Genomic DNA, 21655 nt, shown 5'->3' on the forward strand with positions numbered 1-21655 from the left:
GGCAGATGGGTTGGCCACCCAGCAACCTCTGACATTCAACCTTCAGAAAAGCAAGGCCATGGATTCTATCCAGTGGTCTTCATCACTCTCAAATGTTCTGCCAGAATGGAACCAGGAGGCTTGAGCCAATCTGGGGCAGATGTCGTCTCAGAGGAGACCATATGACTTCCCCGAAAGATTTTCTCTGTAATGCAAAACATTTTAGGCTCGATGCTGCGAGCCTTAAAAACAGCTGCATATTAGTATTATCTTTCCCGTGGATGCAGACGTTTTAAATTTGCAACATCCCCAGCTGCTTTCTATTTCTGCAAGCTGACAGGAAAAATGACTGCAGTGACATTTCAGTTACAATCCTGTAAACTGTGTCATCGACACCAACAGGATGATGTAGAATCAAGCAGATTCCTCTATTGTTTCCCAACCCACTTTTACTCGAGCTGCACCCTTAATCATTGGAGCCCATTGTGTCAGTTGTTATACTGCCTTTGTTCGTTTAATGACCAAACCCTGAAGACACAATGGAAAATTATAGTTTTGAAGAGCAGGCTAATTAACGCTGCTTATTAGAGAGACGTCAACACTGGAATAACGATAGAAAAGGGAAAGCTAGAGGGGTTTGAGAGGGATGCACGCTGTGACATATCTGAGGTTTCAGACTTGAGGAGAAACTTGGAGCATAAAAGGGTTGTCAAAACTGAAAGCAAGAGAGAGAGTACATTTAAAAAGCAGTTTGTAATTCAATTTAAATGAGCTGAAATACAATGACACTAAAATAAGAACAATTGTACTCATTGTGAGCAAATGGAGCTGAAGACCTTAAGGTAAAGTATAATTTGTCTAAAAGACATAATTTGTTTTTTGTATTGAACTTATAAAGTTTTTTTTTGGATTAAAGGCATTAATGTTCATGATAAATTCACTCTAGTGTTTTCATAACAGAATCATAAGTAACAATGAGGTTGTGCTTCTGGAGGGAAGCTTTTACCATGACTGCCTCTAGTGCCATAGTTTATTTCCAAATCTCAAATTTAGCCGATGCTGAAGCAAACAAGGCTTTGATTGGCGTTCAGCTTAATGTGGGAATGCAACACATGGAGGATCTGGCAATCTAGATCCAGATTTTTGTTGGGATCTGCAGGGAATTTTTCGTGCAATTCCCCACATCCAGATCTGTACCAAAATTGAATGGCCTCTTCCCCGACCCATCCAGGTTTTGTTGTGATCTATTAATTAGTAGTTTTTATGTAATCCTGCTAAGACCCCAAAAAATGCAGAAAAAAACAACCTGATGAAAAATGCCCCCCCAAAATAGGAATCAGTAAAAACAATAAAATAAAATGGTATATACTGTAGTTAGGTAGATAGATGCATGGATTAATGGGTTTGGGTTAAGTTGAATCCTGAGCATAATAAATGGCTGCAGAACTTTGAAAGCACATAAAACAGATTAAACAGGACACAGAGGGTCTTATATTGCATGCCCACTGCCTCTCACATGCACACACATGCAGACACACACACACCCTTTCCTGTGAAGTGAGCATCAGACGCTTGGCTGCAGATCCGCTCATAGAACAGGAAGACGGGGAAAGAGAGAGAACACCTTAATGTGCCTTCAACATATGCTGTTAGCTACTGATGGATGCAGCGCTCCCCAGGCACCGGAGCAGCTTATCGTTAGTGCATCATAGTGTGGAACGTCACAAGTGAGATCATCCGCCATGATAAGCGATCAGTTTTTTTGAAGAAATATTGAACATTGACAATCAAAAATTAGATCAGAGTGGCTCGCTCTGCACTGGAAGCAAATTTCTCAGGGGTGGCCGTCACTCGCGTCTAATTATCGTAGAACTTATATTTGAATTCACGCTAACAAGCTTTCACTCAGATTTCTTATTAAATAACTTAACTGGCAGTAGTTGGTCTTAAGAAAAGAGGAAGAAAATTGAGCATACACCAACTTTGAGATCCTGCAAGGGCTTTTAATAACGCCAGCAGCGTTTTGACACTTGCTTGACAAAGTCGCGATTAGCGAAATGGCTCGTTACCCAGAGGGAAGAAGTAAAAGAAAGAAAGCTCTAACATTAAAACCCACCACAGGAACCAGCTACGGTTGTTCTTTAATGGATCCTTGCTGAAAAATACAGAATAATTGCTCATATCACCTTTGACTTATGTGTTTCCTATTTTGAAAAGACAACCTCTATAAACACAAATTACAGATAATGTGCGTGATGATTTAAAAAAAAACCAAATGATTTAAATTAAGCACTTGATCTTTACATTTTGAACAATATGAAACGTCTTTTTTTTTTTCCCTAGAATCCCAGATGGAGCCTTGAAAGTGTTGTGTTATCTGTGAATAGCATTGTTCTCATCCTCTGAGGGATAAACAAACCAGAAAACCATTTCAGAAGAATCCGCTCCTGAGTATTACGAAGCTGCCAGTGCTTTGGATACTGTCCGCGCTGGCCCCTTTAGTTTTTTACCGAGCACATATCTACTTTTAGACTTCAACAGCATAATGGTGTTTGCTTAACTGAGCAGCCAGCAATCACTCTCCTCTCTGCCAGTGTCATATCACTGATCAAGTGTGGCTCAGTTCCTGTCGGAGAGGACGGCTGCCAGACATAATGCAATAATAACTGGTGCACAGCTTGTCTAAGAGAACCATGGTCCTATTCCACTGCTGACGATACTGGGATGAACTCTTTGTGCTTTTTCTCTCCTTCTCCCTTTTTCCACCAGCTCTGACGCTCCGGAGAGCATAATGAGACAATTGTAATTTCCTGCCTCTTGCTTAAAATCGTAGAACGTCTGAAATATATACAGAAGACGATTCTACTTCAAGTCAAATAAAATCAGGCTTATCTAAGACAGAAAAACACAGTTTTGACTTATTATTTTTTGACAGAGACAGAAACAATGGCCTGTGCAAAAACTTGAGGGAGACATTGGAGAAACATTGCAGAGGACGGGTGTCTGAACATTTCCACACGATAAAACAGAAATACTGATATTTATCTCCATCGCATCAGCAGCACAACAGAACCCAGCTGCAAATTGAGTTTAGTGTTAATTAATAGCTACTGAATGCCTGGAAATAGTAATAAAACTGAGGAAGGCTATTGCACAGCACTTAGTGACTGCATCTGCATTGGCCATAACTATTGTATGATAAACATCTTTAAAGCCTCCATTATCCAGACCGTTATTCAAAGCTTTTCACTGTAACAGTTGGCTTTAATGTAATACGAGTGACCTTGAAAGAAGGCAAATGCATCAACTAAATGTTAAAAATCTAACAGCTTTTAGTCTCGACAAAGAAGACTCTTCTTATCCGACATAGTGGACGTGAACCTGCACTGCTCCCCCACAGATGCCTGGTGTGATGTTTGACAGATTTCTCCCTCTCCAGCTAGGCTCACAGTAAATGTCCATCTGGCAGCTTCCCATGGGTACTTATTATTCTCAGCTAGCCAGGGGTTTTCTGTTTCCGAGCAGTCAGCCTGCGCCTGCCTCAAAGAGTTGAGAGCCAGACCAGAACTGCTTGCAGATGCTCTGCCGGATAGCCAAACTGTGCCGGTATAGTAGCGTGGCGCTGGGTTTTCAATTACACAATGAAAACTAGTATTAAAAGTCGAGCACATTAAGAACTATAACATAATCAAGACAAAACAGCAGACAAGCAAGAGTCGCATTGAGGTTCACTGTTTTTTTATTATTAGTCCAATACACTTGCTCCACCTCGGAGATGAGATGATTTTTTTTCCCATATTTTCCCTTTATGAACAGATGCTCAGAGCCTTGGGAAGTGTTGAAAGGGCCTGCTGTCCTGGTCTGGGACCCTGCTATGGTGGATTCAATCATGCAGTTGACCTCTATCACACTCCCGCCACATGCTGAGCATCTCGAGAAAAAAATCTGACGAAGCACAGGATGCTACACTGATCTCGGCATGCAACGGCTAAGGGCTTTTTCACACTGGGTTTGTTTGTTTCTGTCAGAGTGTAGTTGTAACCCATCTCATTAGACCTACTGGTCTACTGCCACCCTTGTTTACTGCTGATACGATCTGCAGAGTTTTTGTGGGAATCTTCTAAAATGAAGAGTAGCACTGTGAGGAAAATTGCTGATTGCCATTTTGGCATATGCAAGAAAAATAAGTAGTAAAGTGCATCCTTGAGAAGAACCACAAGTACAACTGAAGGCATTTCATCTTTCAGACATTATTGATAACAATTACCTAGAGCCACTAATGATATCATAATGCCTGAATATGTCTTACAAGGCAAATTTGTTGCAATTTATATTGGCTTCTGGATTTGGACTAGACTGCCCATTGGGAATTGCGTTATTTCTCTTGATGCTGCATAAGAAGAGACTATAGCATCATAGCATAATGTTCAATGTTATCACTCAATACATGTACATATGAGTTAGAGTATCAGAAAGGCCCCCTATACTGCTCGGTCAGGCATTGGCAATGATGCAGATCGATATACCTATCTGCTAACAAAAGCTACTTACGTTAGCCAGAGCTAGCTGAAATATCAGCAGTTTGGCAATATTTCATGCTGCAAAGCAACCGTAGTGAAATTATATAAACATTAAATAACTGACAAATACTTGTGTAAATATGTGCTCATGTGTTTCTGAAAAGTTTATTCCTTAAGTGAGGATGAAGATTGTGTAAGAACAGATGTTTTAAGTTTACCAATTGGACACGTAGTCAAGGAAAGGAATTACGATAAAACATCCCCAAGAGGGAGAATCTATTGGCAGGACGAGTCGAGGAAACTGTCAACACGCAGGGAGATGGATGATGGGAACGTTCTCGGAGCATATCCTGCTATTGTTATAATTCTGAATTAATCTGAATCAGGAGTGTTGCAAGACTTCCTGTTATGCAACATTTGGACAAAGCTACAAATGGAAGAAGTTCTGAGTGGCTGCTCATGAATAATAAGAAATACAACAGTGACATGCACAGCTTGCAAGGCTTTGATTTCAAGGGGTGGCAGTGACGTGCATCACAATAATAGCAACCATCACTTCCATAAAGGGTTAGTAGCATCCAGATGTTAAGTTAAGTTTTTAGGTTTTTTTAAATGCACTGGTACCGGATCTGTGCTCAATATCCAAAGTCGAATTATTGAAATCTAGAAAGGGAAAATGGTAACACAACATCTCTGACTTGCAGGTCCCTTATAGGTTCTTGTTAGGTTATTTCATGAGAACAGGACATCCAAGGCAATGTCTCCGGGACAGGGGGGTATCATGTAGACGTGTGAAGTTGGGAACAGCAGAAATGCTCACTGTTTAACATATGAGGTATTTCCACACTCTCCCCATGATGCAGAAATAGACACTGTCCATGCTATGCTTGTGTAAGTCAACACTGGCGGCATATTCTTTGAACAATCTGGGCCATTTGATTCTCATTTGAATAAAATTCAAATTGATGGCACAAAGCACACATTCGGCTTGCCAGAAAAAAATGCCACCACTGTGTATTCCTGTGCACACATGTGGGGAATATTGCAGAGCATTGCATACCTTACTGAGCAAACAGCAGCCTCTTGGTGCCGCTTCCAACCCTCCCCCACCATCCAGCCCTCTCCCATTTTTATGTATTCATGTCAGTCCCGAAGACACATGACAACTCAAACATGACTCTCGCTCTTGAGAACAGCGCAATGTGAAAGTGAAATGAGTCTTACCTAGTGTGGAATAGTTGGTCACATCTGTAAGCAGGCCATTGGGGAAAAGGGGGGAGTGGGAGGAGACGGGGGAGAAGGGGGGAAATAAGTGGGAGAGAAAGAGAGAAAAAGAAACGTCAGCAAATTACAATGTACAGCAAACTAAACTTCAATGCAGGCTGAGGCTGTCACTGGCTCCCCTGAAAAATGATGGTGTCCCAGCATTGTACTGACTGGGGTTTAAGAATAGTCCCTGTCAAGATGGGGACATCATTTATTAATCGGGAGACATGAAAAGTCTGAGATAGTCTCCCCTGAGAATCCAGAGTTTGCACAAGTTGCATTAATATTTGTCGGTGTTTCAGGAATTTGAGGGTGGATGCTGAGAGGACGTAAGCAGAAACCTAATCTATTACTGACATGTTTTTGCTTCTTGTGTGCTGGTGTTACGTGACCGCCGAACCCACAAATGTGCTCGCACAAACATACCGCGAAGCCAAGGTGTTCTCCACATGTCTGGGAGGTAATTTAGTAGCCCTCAGATACCTCTCGCCCCGTGTGCCTGGACCTTTGCAACATTTCCCCAAGCTTGTTAGTTTGACAGCCAACGTCCAAGGTTCCAACAGCATAATAAAATGGCAGACCCACACTCCCCACAAAGACATTAGGGTGGCCCCGGCAAAAACAGTGAACCAGTGCTAAAAAAAAAAAGAATAATTTAACCACATCTTCACTACTACCTGACATTCATATCTGCAAAGATTTACAGAACTGGATATTATAAGGGTTAGGGTTCTCTGTGTTTTCCTCCACTTTTCTGTACTAACTCTCTGGCAGCTTGAAGAATAGAGACTGGATTTCCATTACAGCATGCTTTGAAAGTGGTCCCTGTACGAATGTATTCTTCTAAACTACTGGTTTTGCTTTCTTGTAAATGCGCCATAAAACAAGGAAATGGAGGGAGCTGACAATAACCGGGTGTCGGGTGAGGGAAATACTAGACTCAGGACTAATTCTGAGTTGCCATCTCTTACTGTGCAGTGCAGTTGTGTTGCTAAGCAGAATTTGCGAGTAATATGATTTATCACAGATGACCCCCCCCCCCACACACACACACGCCCTGCATTCATTTACATTTTCGGTGTGCATGCAACAAATCCTCAAGGGGATCAACGACGGGCTGGGAATGTGATTACAATATCTGTTTTGCACGTGAGAGCAAATCTGTTTTTAAGGGAGAGGGGGAAAGACCGGGGGTTCAATCTCAGGGACGCTCATTACCATTCTGTCTGACACAAATTCACACTCGCTGCTACTGTTGTTGCAAAACAGAGACCTCAGCGGAGGACCTTGAAACTCCACGCACGGAAAATTGGACCCAGGGGAGAGGGTGGCAGGGACTGATGTCAGACTTCAAGAGCCACGTGAAGCACCTGGGGTTTCAATGACATTAGCATCGGTGTTGTTTGGTAGAGAGCGCGTGAGAGACCAAGACTTGAAGGGACGGTGTTAAAAGGCAGCAGTGAAAATAAAATGGAGGTGAATGGGATGTGGTGAAATTTTAATGCGATACACTGTGGCATGAAGTGCAAATACCAGACAACCACATGGGGAATCGCATCGAATGTAATGTTATTCAAAATTCTGCTTTGTCAAGAATGACTCCTGATCAAAGTGTTTGTGATAAAAAAGAAAAGGGAATAACCCAAGTTCAGTGCTCTCAACCATCCCATATTTCTCTTCATCTAATCACATTTAGTGTTTTTAATAGAAGAGTTTTTCGACGTGCCGAGAAGATTATTGATTTTTCCCTGAGTCCTGCGGTGTAAATTTGGAAGCCGGGCCAATCAAAACCAGTGGAGGCAGCGTGGGCCTAAGTGGATTAGACTGGCGGGGATGGCGGAGGGGGAATCTAGAGGGAGAAACCAAAGCTCTGGTGGCTTCAATAAACCCGGCCTGTGAACCAGGAAAAAGATGGAAGAAGGAGACACTTTTTTCCCCCACCCTCTCTCACCCTCCTGTTTTAAGCAGATAAGCTGCTTCCAGGGTCTTAGTTATGCTGCGTAGAACCCACAACACGAAATGGAAACTTTTAACAAGGCAAAGAAAAGCCAAGACGTCTGCTCTTCATGTTGTCTTTTTCTTATTGACAAGAGGGATTTGGGGGATGTTTGGTGTGGTCAGTGATGGGGGGCATTACAAAAAGCTTGTGTGATGCAACAATGTGAGCGTGTCACATGCGTTCTAGTCGAGGCATGGACTCAGTTTTGAAAAGTTTTCCTTTGACTAGCTTTTGCAATAAGGCAGAACTGGCCGTGTCTCGATGAGTAAGTGGCAGCCAGAATATCACCACTTTTATTTGTGTTGATTATCCTGAAGCTCCCCCATCATGTCTCTGGTCGGGGGCACAACTTAGTGGAATATTTATGTAGTTCACAAGATGGTGAAACAAATACTATGGTTAAAATATGCACTTCAACTCTCCACTGTACATTATTTAATCATTTAATCTGTCTGTGAAATCCAATATATATACATTTTGCAACAGTTTTAAGTATTGCTTGTTTATTTGCTATTACTTGCTTTATCTATTTTTGATTGCCCACTTGCTGCTTTAACATGGGACAATAAAGGCTTATCTTATGACCACAACAATAGAATAAACAATGACCAACCGGGGGTCATAGTCTCTACAAACTCAATTTAAGATAGGATTGGTCATTTGTTTTTGAAAAAACATTTTAACTTATTTGCAGAAATCCTCTTTATGTCCCAATAGCCATCAATTAATAAAGCTGTATGAAAAAACAAAGCTTGGTTGGAATTACTAGCGTCAAAGTGGAGCCTGCTCATGCTTTCCAATCCTAGCTTTAAATCTTTTCTCTATACTTTTAAGTCTATACTTAGTGCAACTGTCTGCCGCTCATCGAGTTACATTTGCTATTTACCCCATGTAAACAATGTCTTTTCAGCATAAATGTGCAGAGACTACAAGGCAGCAGTGTTTGCATTTTGTCCAGAATTTTGGATTAAAGTGATTAAAGAGACAACATCATGCCCTTGGTGGGATATTTAGGGGAATGTATTTCCTCTGAGATGTTGCAGCTCTCGGACAAGGACATCAGCTTCCTGAGGGAGTTTCTTTTTGACACAGCTGGCCTCATTCATCACACACCAGTCATTTCACCACAACTGGTGCAGTACTGCATTTTAAGGTGCACAGGGAACCTGGTTTTGTTTTGGCCAACCACAGTGATATACCCTGAAATGAAGCTGATGGGCACTGCTGTGGTATTTTCTTGCTTCAAAGTGGCACAGTACAATTTTCAGCTCAGCGTTTGATGCTGATGATTTGCAGGTTTTCTCTGTAGGGATCACACATTATCACTGCGTTACGAAAAAGGGAGTCTGATCTGGTTGTTAGTCATTACTAGTGGCTCAATTATTCTTCGCCAGCCACTGGAATTTAAACCTTTCCTGCACAAATTCGGTTTTCGACTACTCTTACCCACCGCTCCCTCCCACACTTTGTAACTCCTCAGAGATGGAGAAGTGAGAGTAATCTGGGTGGCAGCAAATTAGAGAAAACTCTATTATTCTTATAGTTGAAACATATCTCAATTAGATTCATTATTTTTACCAAGGAGGTTATGTTTTTGTGTGCGTTTGTTTTCTGTAAAAATACTATGTGTAGGGGTGATCCATGGAGGAACACATACAATGTTAGTGGAGATCTGGATCACATTTTCCTTGATTTCTCAGATAATAATAATAATGGATCCTGATAAACTGAGATTGAATATATAAGTGTCGGCAATTTGGTGCAGATCCAAATGAAAATCTGTCTCTAGTATATTTAAACAGCTTTTCATGAGAGACTGTTTGGCATCGGCGGACGTATGAACTCTACTGAGTGATCATATCTTTTGTGTAAAGGAGCTTTTTATTCGGCCCATTATCTGTTTGATATAAGAAATGCATTGTAAAACGTGATGTTTTTAAGTATTGTCCTTGGCAGAACTGGCATGCAAATCCCATTGTGCTTTAAAAACACTTACATGTAGGTGCACTTACAGCCCATAGACCTTGGTATACTGGTATTGATGGTAGCAGCCTACATTGAGCATGGTACAAGCTGAAACAGTCATCTAAAAAACACACGCTGTCAACATGGCCGTTACGTCTGCCAGCTATCCTCTTTTCGTCTACTACTATACTACTACTGCTAAACTGCAGACTAATTTTGGTTAATCAGTGGATCTGCCTTTTTTCTTTTGAAGTGCTACCTCTTTTCTCCCTGTGGCTTATCGATATCAATGCACACACACAGAAAAGGCGAGCGAGAGCAGTAGGGAGAGTTATGTGTCTAAAACGGCTGCAGGAGTGAGTGGCCGCTAATTGGAAATCAAACGCAATGGAGCTGGAAGGCAGCCGAGAAGGAACAGCGGAACCTCCAGCTCCTGTTGTCGCTCAATTTAGACCATGACAAAAAAAGGAGCTGTTCCTCATGTCACCATTTAACCTATTCACCAGTGTGGAATGGCAGCAGCTGTTTTTTTTACAGTACCACATAATGGGACAAAATGGCTCTGGCTGGCCGAGCTCCAGCTACCAGCGAAAAGGCCCCGGTGCGGAGAGAGAAAAGGGAGAACGTGTGAAAGAGACAGTGCAGAAGAGAAAACAGTGCTGCTGTGGTATCGCTGATACTGAGAGAGTTTGCACCCTTCCATCTGAGCTGATATAATCACTACTTCTTTCCTTTTTTTTTTTCTGTATCAACAAAGAATTCGAGAGGCACTGATGGAGGCTACAGATGGCCTGGGCTCACACGGACTACAGAAGCATCTAGAAGTTTACACAAGTCAGACAAGAAGCCAGATTGGATGCAAAGCTAAGGCTGTTCTTTGAGGAAAGAAAAAACTTCTTTTTAATCTCTTTTCAAGTCGAGGTGTGAAAAAGTGCTTTGTGAGCGACGGCGTGACGAGCGCAGTTACAGAAACTCCGAACTAGATGAGGCGGTTGTCAGACACGGCGCTGTCCGGTTTCAAGGCCGCTCAGGCATGACAGCGAGGGAGTGAGGTGTGCGTGTTACCGCTGCAGCAGATGTTCGGTTCTTGTTGCAGCTGTCTCCCGTTTGAAAACAGAAGCGCTGTGCCATAACTCTGTATATCTCAATCCCCACATCTTCAATAGTCTGCTTTCAATTTTTTTCCCCCCTCAGGTCAGACTAGAGTCAAAAGAGATGGTGACAGACATGCTAATAAGAAAATCACTTGGATTGTATGCTCTTTTAGAATTGCAACCTCATCTACATGTTATTTAAAGAAGCCCCGTTAATAGTTTAATACCCAAATGCCATCTGCTATATTCTATAATAGTGTGAATAGCTGAAAAAAAGGAAGTGAAAGACATGGGCTGGATCAAACACATGGTCTGATGTATCTTCCCGGGGCCAACCCTCGTGCGTTTAAAAAAAAAAAAAAAAAGGCACAGAGGGGATTTAAAGGTCTTTTTCAAATGCAGCTTTTTTAAAGAATTCTGCCTGGCAGACCTTGATGAGTGATCAGAAGTTACGAAGATCAGAGACCCGTGAGCTCTGTGCTGAGTTCTGACCCTGGGTTCAGCTACGTAGAGGTGGGATAAAGACTCCCTTGCCTGAGGAGAAGTAGACAGTCGGGCAGAATAGAAAGGAAGTAATAAAGAGAGAGCGAAGCAATAGCCTTGATGCCTCTAGTGGCGCAGCGCTGGCTTGGCCCTTCATATCGGCCACTTGTGAAGTCTCAGGGAAACCCTACAGGCAGTCGTATGTTGACTGGCACAGTCAAGGACAGCTAAAAGAAACCTGGATTGGAGAGATACCTCCAGGCTCTGGAGTGAGTAGGAGAGGCAAAAACAGATTTAATGATATTTGACATTTCACGATCAACCTAACAGACAAGGTTCCTAAATATCGGCGTCTCTGAACAAGAAAACCATTAACACGCGTCGTGAGGAATCACTTGACAATTGACGGCATTTCAACAAAGAAAATCGTCAGTCATTCATGGTCTCATCACTCAGCGAACGCCGGCTGTCCAAAATGCTCCCATAAAGGAATCTTTTAAATCTCCGACTCGAGCAGATAATTAGGCGTAATGAGAAAACAATGCAGCCGCAAGATGCGAGCGTGCTTATTGCTTTTTAATTGTGTTTCTCCCCCAATGCACCGGGCTGGTTCTAAGAGCTCGGGTACCTGTGTGCGTTGGCCCAAGCAAGGCCAGGTGCAGTCATTACCACGGGACAGATGGATCAGCAGAAGTGGCGCTCGTTTCACTTGCAAGGCAACACGGTGGCTGCCATATGTAGGCTCATCATTAAAATTGACCTTTGACCTTCCAGTGGGTGCCTGTCATTCTAATGGAGTTAATTAAGAACGTCCACCAGTGTGTAGGCTGTGGTCCCCCCCCCCCCCCCTCCTCTCCCCTGTGTTTGTGGATGTTACTGGATTGTAAAGAAGTATCTCTGTGTGTGCAGCGCGGCCGCTTGTGCCTTCGCACGTGCGTGCCCATGTCATGGCGCGCATGCATGTGACTCCGGTGTCAGGCGTGTTGAAGTTTGGAAGCTCCTTTTAATATTGCCAATGCAGCTCCTTTGAAAATTCATTAAAGTGCTTCGACCCTTCTGCCATCTGTGTGAGCGAGAGGGAGAGAGGCGTACGAGGGAAGCAGCTGGGGAGAGCAGGAAGATGAAAATTCTGACATGGGCAGCAGCACGCGGGCGAGCCCCTGGACACAGAATGAAGAGCCACTGATATGCCAGCTTTGAACCGCTATTTATTTATTTCTACTGCGAAGGTTGGATTTAAATTTAGATTCCAAGATAAAGACTTGGCTGAAGTCGCATCTTGGTCTGGATAAAAATTTGAGACGACTGTTATGTAACAGTGACGCTAATAAAAGAACCAAAGAAAAAAGAATTTCCTTAGGGGCCTAATTAAAAATGCGACACACATTGCTTAGTGTCAAGCTAAAATGTAATTAACTCCACAATTACATGCAGTATATTACCAGAGAAGAGTGCTGCCCAATTATACTAATAAATCTCCATTGTTGAATTGCACCTACACATGAGTTTAATGACTCAACACGCGTTTAGAGCCTCTATACGTCCATGTCCAACACTGTCCAATTTGAGCTGCAATTTAATTCACGAGGACAACTCTTTATCTGTGCTACTACCCGCCGCTGCCGCCTCTCCACGACAGACGAGCCTCCTGATTAGCATTGTTGCCGGTGCTCTTCATCGGGCTATCTTCAGCTCCTGTCATCTCCATGCCAGTTACGTCTCACAATGAAGCAATATCTGTTGCAGTGTTTATGCTCTGTAATCACTTCCTCCTACACCTGATCTCCTCTTCATAAACTCAGAGCGCCAACATTATTGCTGTTATGGTCGGAAATATGGAGCCATGTATTATGCATTAACGACAACCTCGCAGAGGTGGGGGGGGGGGGGGTGGCTGCGCAGACTTTGATGCCAAGGCACACTCGCGCAAACAGACACACACATAAAGGTAGGTATACTGTAAATGCACAGGAATGAGCGCATGTTCATAGCTTTCTCTGTCGCCACACACAGCAGCCTTCGCACACACTTCAACATACGCCTCAAAGCACTGGGGTGTAATAGAGGCTGCCTGCACTTTGCCTTGTCTCTCCTTCTCTGACACTAATCAACACCTCCTCTGCTATTAAAAATTCCTCTCCATGCCTTTTGATCCGCTAACTATCTCATTTACATGACCGGCGCTCAGCTAGCAGGCCTGGTGCTGGGGAAGTGTGACGAGCGAAGGTGGGGCGTGGTGGAGGGGCTGCTGGGGGTGAGAAGAAAGAGGGGAGGGGAGGGAATATAGCTCTGAAAATAGAAGATGGCTGCTTGAGGAGCAAAGGATCATGCACTTTAAGAGTATGTGTTTGACTTGTTTTTGCAGGATTTTAGTTTTGATTCCAGAAACTTCTGGCAGAAACCATTGATATTTTCCTGATAACATGTGAAGGGCTAAAAATATCACAGCAGAAATGGGAACATGTTTTCCAGTCGGTGGGGGAGAAACACCAGAGCCTTTGCCTCCTCCTCTCTTCTTCTCCCTGTACTCCTCCCTCCTCTTTCTCCTCTTGGCTGACTTTGTGTAGCACTGTGGGGCTTCCAGCGAGCCCCAGCCTCTTTGGCAAGAACCCCGAGCCTGGATGGCATCGAAGAGGCCAGGATGATGCTTCCAGACAATGGGGGTAGTTGGGCAGGAACACGGGGGGGGGGGGGGGAGGAGAGAGAGAGTGAGAGAGAGAGAGAGAGGTGTTCGGCAAAGGGAGGAGAGAGGTATAGGGAGAAAGATAAGGAAGTTGTGGGAACCATTGTGGGTGGTTTCAATCATCCTGATGCCATCTGTTCCACTCCATTTTTCGCATTGACAGTGGATATTTTCCCCGGTGAGATGAGAGGAGTCTGTGTGCGGGTGTGCATTCGACAGTGAGATATAGTAAAGAACAGTGTAGAGAATGGGCACATCGCACAATAAGCTTATTTCATCTTTCGTGAACATACTGTACTATATATATATATATAATCCAGGCTCCTGACTGCAACCTTGTCTCCTAAAATGACCTTTCTCTAAAGTGCAACAAAAATAGTGTTTTACAAGAAATTATTCTTATGTTATTTTATTGCAACATAACATGGATTTATGAATTTAGAATGTATATGTATTGTATGTATCAGTAAAATGTTAACATACAATGCGTTTAATTTCCAATGCAGTATTTTGCAGTATCTACAACATCAAGAAACTACTTTATGGTTACATTTAGATTCATAGAGCACAAAGATTATTACAGGAAAACTTCACACTGACCTCAAACATTTGCTGATTGTATGTTGAGGCTGCAACTAATGATTCTTTTCAATACTGACTAAACTGTTGATTATTAGTTGTTGGTTCATGATTGATTTATAGTCAAGTTTAGAGACATTTCAGAAAATGGTGAATGATGCCCGATTAATTTTGCCGGAGAGTAAAGCAAAAACTACTTCTGAGACTCTTTCTGTCTGCAGACTTAGAGTGATGATGCTGACTTGCTGTAATTTATCAGACATTTCTACTTGGCATTACGCAATGTACAGCTGAGGCTGATGGGAAAGGTCATTAGCTTCGTAGTGTTTGGTGGATAAAAAAATGAACCTGATGTTGGCGTTAGATGAAAATCAGGAATGTGACCAATGCATCCAAACAGGATTGAGACATTTCCTCCGAAATGACACAAATTTTAACCTCCAGAGGAAAAGTCTGGGGATCCCTAAAATCATTGAAATTAATCTTTGGGAACAATACTTGCGAAACTTGCCATTCAGAGAATTGTTGTGGATAGAAATAAAATAAGAATTTGGAACCAGCTATGTCTTTTTAGCATTTGCAATGATAGATTATAATGAGCTCTTGAGATTGATTGATTTACGAGTATGTGTTTATGTGTGTGCGTGCCGTGAGTGTCAAGTATGGCCCTGCCTCACCATCCCTCTCCTCACTATAGATGCAGTGCACCCGCTGCCATCTCTCTGGCCGGGTGCTGGTACCCACATCCTCTGGGCATTAAACTCATGTTACCTTTCTGCTTATACATGCATGAAGTTATTACAACGCTCCCCTCCACCTCCCAGCACTGTCTGTCTCCTTCTCATTTGTTCTTAAAGCTGGAACCTTCTCCTTCGCTTTGTGCCGTTGTCTCCCCATCACCTCGGTCCGATTTTTCTCTTTTCCTCCTCCTCCTCCCCCTCCTCCTCCCCCTCCTCCTCCCCCTCCTCCTCTTTTCCCCTTCATTATATCCTACCTCCCAAATATGTCTCTTTCTCTTTATGTGCTAACGTTTCTCCCTCCTCGTGTCACCCTTGTTGCTTATGTAAAAATCCAACTCCTCGAGATAAAAGACGTCTGAAAATAATACCAGCATTAGCGTTTCCTATTTCACCGCATTTCAGTTCTGAGGGGTCGGTGAGTCTGCTTGATGTGGAATATTGAATATGAAGATAGGGATGCACCATAGTGTTTTTTCAGCATGTTTGCTCAGTAAACACAGTGTTATTGGATCTACAAGGTTTGCTCTAAAGGCACAGGAAAAAGGCCACCATCAGCAGCACCTCAAAAGCAATTGGCGGAGAACGGAGCAAAATTCATGGGAAAAAATAGACACCACTCAAAAACAGAATGTTGAAATAATACTGGAGATATTCAATGCAAACATGATTATATGAATACAGGTTCATATACATCGAATGGAAATCTTTTATTTCATTAACCATGGATCACAGAAGTTATTGCAGTTGATCCTGAGAGGGACGTGAATGATAATGCAAAATGTTATGAAAAGTCATCCCATTGATGTGAATGGAGTTGTGGTTTTAGCCCTATTTGTAACAATTCTTGCACTATTTCACCTTTTCATTGAAGTCATATGAGTTCATCCTCTTGACCATCAAAGATATATGTTCCAAATTTAATGGCGATCTTTCAATCCTTCTGGTAGACGCGGACCTATTTCACTAAAAAAGTAGAATACGAACCTCATGGCGGCACTAGATGAAAGGTAATGAAAGTCTGTGCAGAAAATCAATGCAATCCAACCGACCATTATTCAGACTTGTTATATTTGCCCAAAGCGTTTGACCAAGCAGCTTTTAAGGTATAAAACCATAAGTAGTCAAACACTGAGTCAACCCTGGCATCAATATTCACAATACTGCAACCTCCCAGCATGCTGCACTTTCAGCAAGCTCCAAGGTAAACAACAAGGCTACTTTAAGGCTTGGAAGTCGTCTGCTGAGACCCAATCCCTTCTAATAATAGTCTAATTAAAGCTATTGATTGCTTATATAAGCACACATAAGCAGTGGACACTCCCCACGAACAACAACCCACAGGACTAGTGATTAGCTCAAATTCTGAGGTATGCTTAACTCGGTCTTAGTTTCTTCCACCTCATTGGTTTGGAAGTTGTATTCTGTGCTCATCTGACAGCTGATGGTCACTATCACTCCAGAAAATCTGTTTCCATTTTCCCCAATATGCGCAAGTGGTTCTCTATGATTTGGGCGAACTAGCTGGGACACTGGGCCTTGTGAGAGCTGTCTGGCTTTGACGGTCCCCGGTGAGATCCATTATCGAGATCACAAAAAGTCACTTCAGGCTCCCTGAGGCATGATTTTATGTCCAGCTGTTTGTGAGTTGTGACTCCTGAACCTACTGAAGGGAAGCCATATTTAATGAATACTGGCTCTCCCAGAAAGATGAATAGGTTTCTTTGAAGTGAATTATGTGATATAAATATAATATGCTCCGATAGAGGACAGCGCCTGTCCTGTGGCAATATATGTCTCAGGGTTTTGTCCCGCAATGCAAGTTTTATCTTTCAGGAAGGATGGCGTATTGATAACTGAGTGCTGATGTTTTAGAAAAAGGTCAAACATCCATGTTGTTTCTATCTTTTTAAACTAATTAAAGAATTAGACAGTAAGAACTACTGATGACCTTAAGGAAAACTGTATTACACTGTCATAATGCAGTAAAAATACACAAGGCTTAAGAGCGAGGGGAGCTCACCAGTCAGTTATATCAATGGAGGATAGATTTATTTGAATGATGCAGCAGATGGACCTGCACAGTGTGAATGCTGATGATAAGGAAACGCAGGTTAAACCTGTGCAAAAATAATAATGAAAAAGAGGGAATAGCAATTGCGAGTTAGATCACAGACAATGGAATTTAGTGACAAAGGTCAACAGGATTGTTTTGGCACATGACAGCACTGCAGGAGGACAGCGCCGTCATGAAAATTCATTGAGGAGGACACAACTGGCTTTCACAGTGCAGTGATTTATGCAAGGAGAAATAGTTGAAGAAAAACTGAATTGAGAAGAAATAATAAGGAGCATGAGGTACCTGAAGCTCTTTCTGAGGTCGCACTTAGCGACCACAGAAAATACACTAGTTTGGTTTGGACGTGTTGAATAGAAGAAAAGTGAAACACTGAGGATTGTCCACACCTTTGAATATCATTCTTTCCCAAACGTAATTGTTACATGTGCCCGAGCTGTGACGATTACCTATCTGGATCACAACTGCACCACTTTAGACATAGTATGAGCCCAAATTCAAGTGAATACACAAGAACCCATCTGTGCATGCTATACACAAAAGAACCTCACCCAGGCAAACACGCTGCACACTATTGATTCAAACTGATTATGCAGAGAAGTCCTTGTAAGGTACTGAGTATCACCTGCTGCTTATCACACAATACACCATTTGCCACCTGCCATTACTTACAGCTGCTCTACAAACAAGTTGAACACTAAATGCAGTTAGATTTTTGCAAAATGTTAGCTACAGTAGACCAACAGTGGGCCCTCACAATGCGTAATCACTCGAGTGCACCATATGAGGGAGAGGATGGAGGTTTGTATATACTGGCAGAGAAAAGGACCTGTATTATGGCTGAGCTGGGCGCTAAGCTGCGTCCAGGTGTTCGCCTCTTTCCAGGTGGCCATGTAATACTCTCCCCGACCCAGATCATGGCAATCATGGAGCTGGCAGTGATGGCTTGTTGCCGACACCAGCGTATCGCCTGGGTAATATGCCAAGTTGGCAGAGACATGCATGAAAAGCAGGCGGGTAAACAGGCAGGGTCTCTAATGCTCTTAGAGTGGAAAGATGGAGGGCAACCTTTGATTTTCTTCTTAGATTTCCCGAAAATGGCTCAGTCTGGTACGAGGCCTGTCAGATTTCTATGACCTGTCAGTGTCTTGAGAGGTGGTGGTTCATCAAGCGCTGAGCTATCAGAGATTTTTATCTCGTATAGTGTAACTCAATAGCTTGTGCCATGTGTCAGTCTTCAACTGCCTACGAGTAGATCTCCTGTCAGGGATTTGTGACAAGGGATATCATGTTCACTCTTAGAAAACATTCGCAAATAGACAAAATACAGGCACATAAGGAAAATGTCTTCCTCGATTTGACAACTGCAAATACACACAACACAATCATACTCACAAACATCTTGTGTTTTTGGCAAAATTGATAAAGATGTTTTCTCATTTTGCTCGTATTTTGTCTGTTTGTATGTCTTCTTTTAAGATGCAGTGCCCTGAGCTCTCAGGGCCACCGTATGTTCACTCAAAAACCCTCAGCCAGAGAGATGATCTTTATTAGCTCAGGAAGCCAGAGTTATATGCAGACCAACTCAGGCCTGTGGTGTCTGGGCGCTGTGTGCTCCACAGTGTAAGCAGCTTGGCTGGCAGGCGGCCACAGACTAGCGCCGTGTTTCTGCTTGCCATCCTCTCATTTGACTGCATGGTAATTACCGTCTCAATGCGGTAAGAAAAAGCAGATTTCGGTAGAGGGATTGAGGGAGAAAAGGGGAAAATTGCGAGGGTGTGTGGCTTAGCAGCTTAATGAACATGTCAGATGTATTTAAACAAATGGATTACCACATCTGTACACACTCAGCTGGATCGCACTTTGCTCCAAACCACTCGTTGGTGGTAGGGGGAATGAGAAAGTGGTGGAGATGTGCAGACATGGTAGTATGAAATATAACAATTCTGGATTACTGTACATAAAGAAAAATATATTTTGGCTACCAAATCAATTCTAGCTGTACTCAAATATTTTGCTAAAGCATCCATATGTAATTTATTGCTCCTAAGAGGGTGCAGATTTAAAATGCCACACATTTGCATGCAAACCAAAGGTCAGGAAAAGACCAAGTCTACACTTCCATGACCCTGTTAAAGAGTTTGAATTATTTTGAGTTGGGTTGTGCAAGGCCGTGAGTCAAAACACAGAAAACATTGAGTCAGTTTAAACCGATAGTGTTTATAGTAATGTTTTTTTTTGCTCTTGGCCCAGTCCACATTGTGGCTCATTTCCTGTGCCAATGGCCCTGTTTGCTTCTCCAAACCAAAAGCGTTCCAACCCAAATCTACTGCAGGTGATGAACCAACGATGGTACTTCCATGCAACCTCAATTCAAATAATCCCAGTTTTCCCTTTAAGCAGATTTTATACTTGTCAGTTAACCGAGCTTTTCATCTTGAGCGCTTTCATTTCTATTCCATATCTGTGTTTTTTCCCAGATTCAATTTCTCAAATCTTTTTGTCCTGACTTTACCTCCGTGCTCACCAGAGCTGTCCATGTCAATACATTGACTAAATGAATAATAGATGCTCTTTTGTGGAATCCTTGTGCAAATCCGTTTTCTCAGCCTGAAAACGCTCACATGCTCGTGATAACTGGGAAATGTTCTTTGGCAGAAAAGCTGACAGGAATGTGAACATAACACTTTTTTGTGTGGTACTGAGAGCTTTTCATCATAACTTAATCATCACTTATGGGATAACTTCTCTAAACAATAACCTTGACCCTTGAGAGAACTGATGCAGGAAGCAAAAGCTCACATACATGGGAATAACTAATTTATTCCATTTTAATAAGGTATGAATTACTTAAGTTATATCAACTCACTCGACACTGGCCTTATGCCGTAGGCAAGTGTCTTAAGCTTTGTTTGTTGCCTCGAGCGATGTTTGTATAGACACATTATTGCCAGTTGGCTGTCACAAAAAAATACATTTTCTGCCACTTAAGAGATTGTGTAAACTCGCATTTTGTGGCGAAGCTAAAGGGACGCTTTGGTTTTCATGTTTTCATCTTTAGTTGAAGAGAGAGCTTCTGTTTTGTCACCTGACTTCACGGTTTTCTTTCACGTCTGATGTTTTCCGCAGAAAATAGAACCACAATCCAAAACCACTGATATCAAATGTGACATAATATGAGAGGTGAAATTGACTTAAAATTACATTCGAAATATTGCATGCCAAGACACACGTAAAGCAGAGCCATAGAATTCATCACTAGGTCATCAACAGGAGCGTTTAAATTAACTTCGGGGGGCCCCAGGTAAAAGGCCCTAAACCAAACCCCTATTCAGAAATACATGATTCCAAAACACATCGTTCTTTGGAAACATTTTTTCATTGTCAAAATTATAAACCAAAATTATTTAATAAATAATAAAGGGTCCTTCCTTCCTTTTTGCAAACCCACATCTGCCTGCACCCACAAAGACCCGATTCCTGCTATTATCAATTCCTGACCCTTCAGGACCATTAGCAAACGTCCCACGACCTGATCCTGTGATTTAACCCACATGCTACATTCACAGTCACACACATCAACAGGGTTAGTGCCTCCTAGTCCTCCTGTTTTGGGGGTTGAGTTGTGTTCTTGGAAAGGTATCTTTGAACTGCTTCAGCACCTGTGCTCTGCAGCTGTCAATGTGTTTCCTCAGCAACAACGTGCATTGCTTGCGGCTGTCAAATGCTAATACACTGTGGCACTTTTTTTTTTTTACCCGGCTAAGCCACCGAGAACATATTCACCGCTGCTTATTTTTGTCTTCATGGGATTCATTTTGATGCACTTGCTAGTTCGGAGTTGGGAGTGACAGTTATTTGAGCGAGAGAAGTGGTTAAATGTGGTGTCATAGGCTTTCACGGTAAAATTGATCCTTTGGGATAACTAGGTTTCATTTAAACTGATTTAGTTCTCACAATGTTGCACAATTATTTTAACTTCTGGTTTCCCCTGCCTGTATTTATTTATTTTTACCTATGGAGTTACATAAATATATTTTTACACAACTTTTTTTCAGGATTTAGAATTTAAGGGGGTTCTCACAAAATTGGCATTGCTGTAGAATAACAATCAGCAGGTCCCTGCTTTACCAAACGTGTTGCTACCACTGCTGTACAATGTCCATGTTCAATGCTGACATCAGTACTCACATGTTGTGAGGTTTACTGTGTAACTCTAATAGACAATACTCACTTGTGTTACGGCAAGATGGTTCTGACTAATCGCTGCATA

The 21655-nt window shown here is 42.4% G+C and overlaps 1 protein-coding gene across 32 annotated transcripts in view; it reads right to left on the reverse strand.

The window, feature by feature from the left end:
* The window catches only part of LOC109634861 (protein tyrosine phosphatase receptor type D), a 335897-nt gene that overhangs the window by 235089 nt on the left and 79153 nt on the right, over nucleotides 1-21655 (reverse strand). For all 32 annotated transcript variants that reach the window (XM_069518437.1, XM_020095632.2, XM_020095637.2 and 29 more), the window contains exon 2: nucleotides 5724-5747. The gene's annotated coding sequence lies outside the window, so the exon portion shown is untranslated. The remainder of the gene's footprint in view (nucleotides 1-5723; nucleotides 5748-21655) is intronic.

Source organism: Paralichthys olivaceus, chromosome 22 (assembly GCF_024713975.1).
Source record: "Paralichthys olivaceus isolate ysfri-2021 chromosome 22, ASM2471397v2, whole genome shotgun sequence".
Lineage (NCBI taxonomy): Eukaryota > Metazoa > Chordata > Actinopteri > Pleuronectiformes > Paralichthyidae > Paralichthys > Paralichthys olivaceus.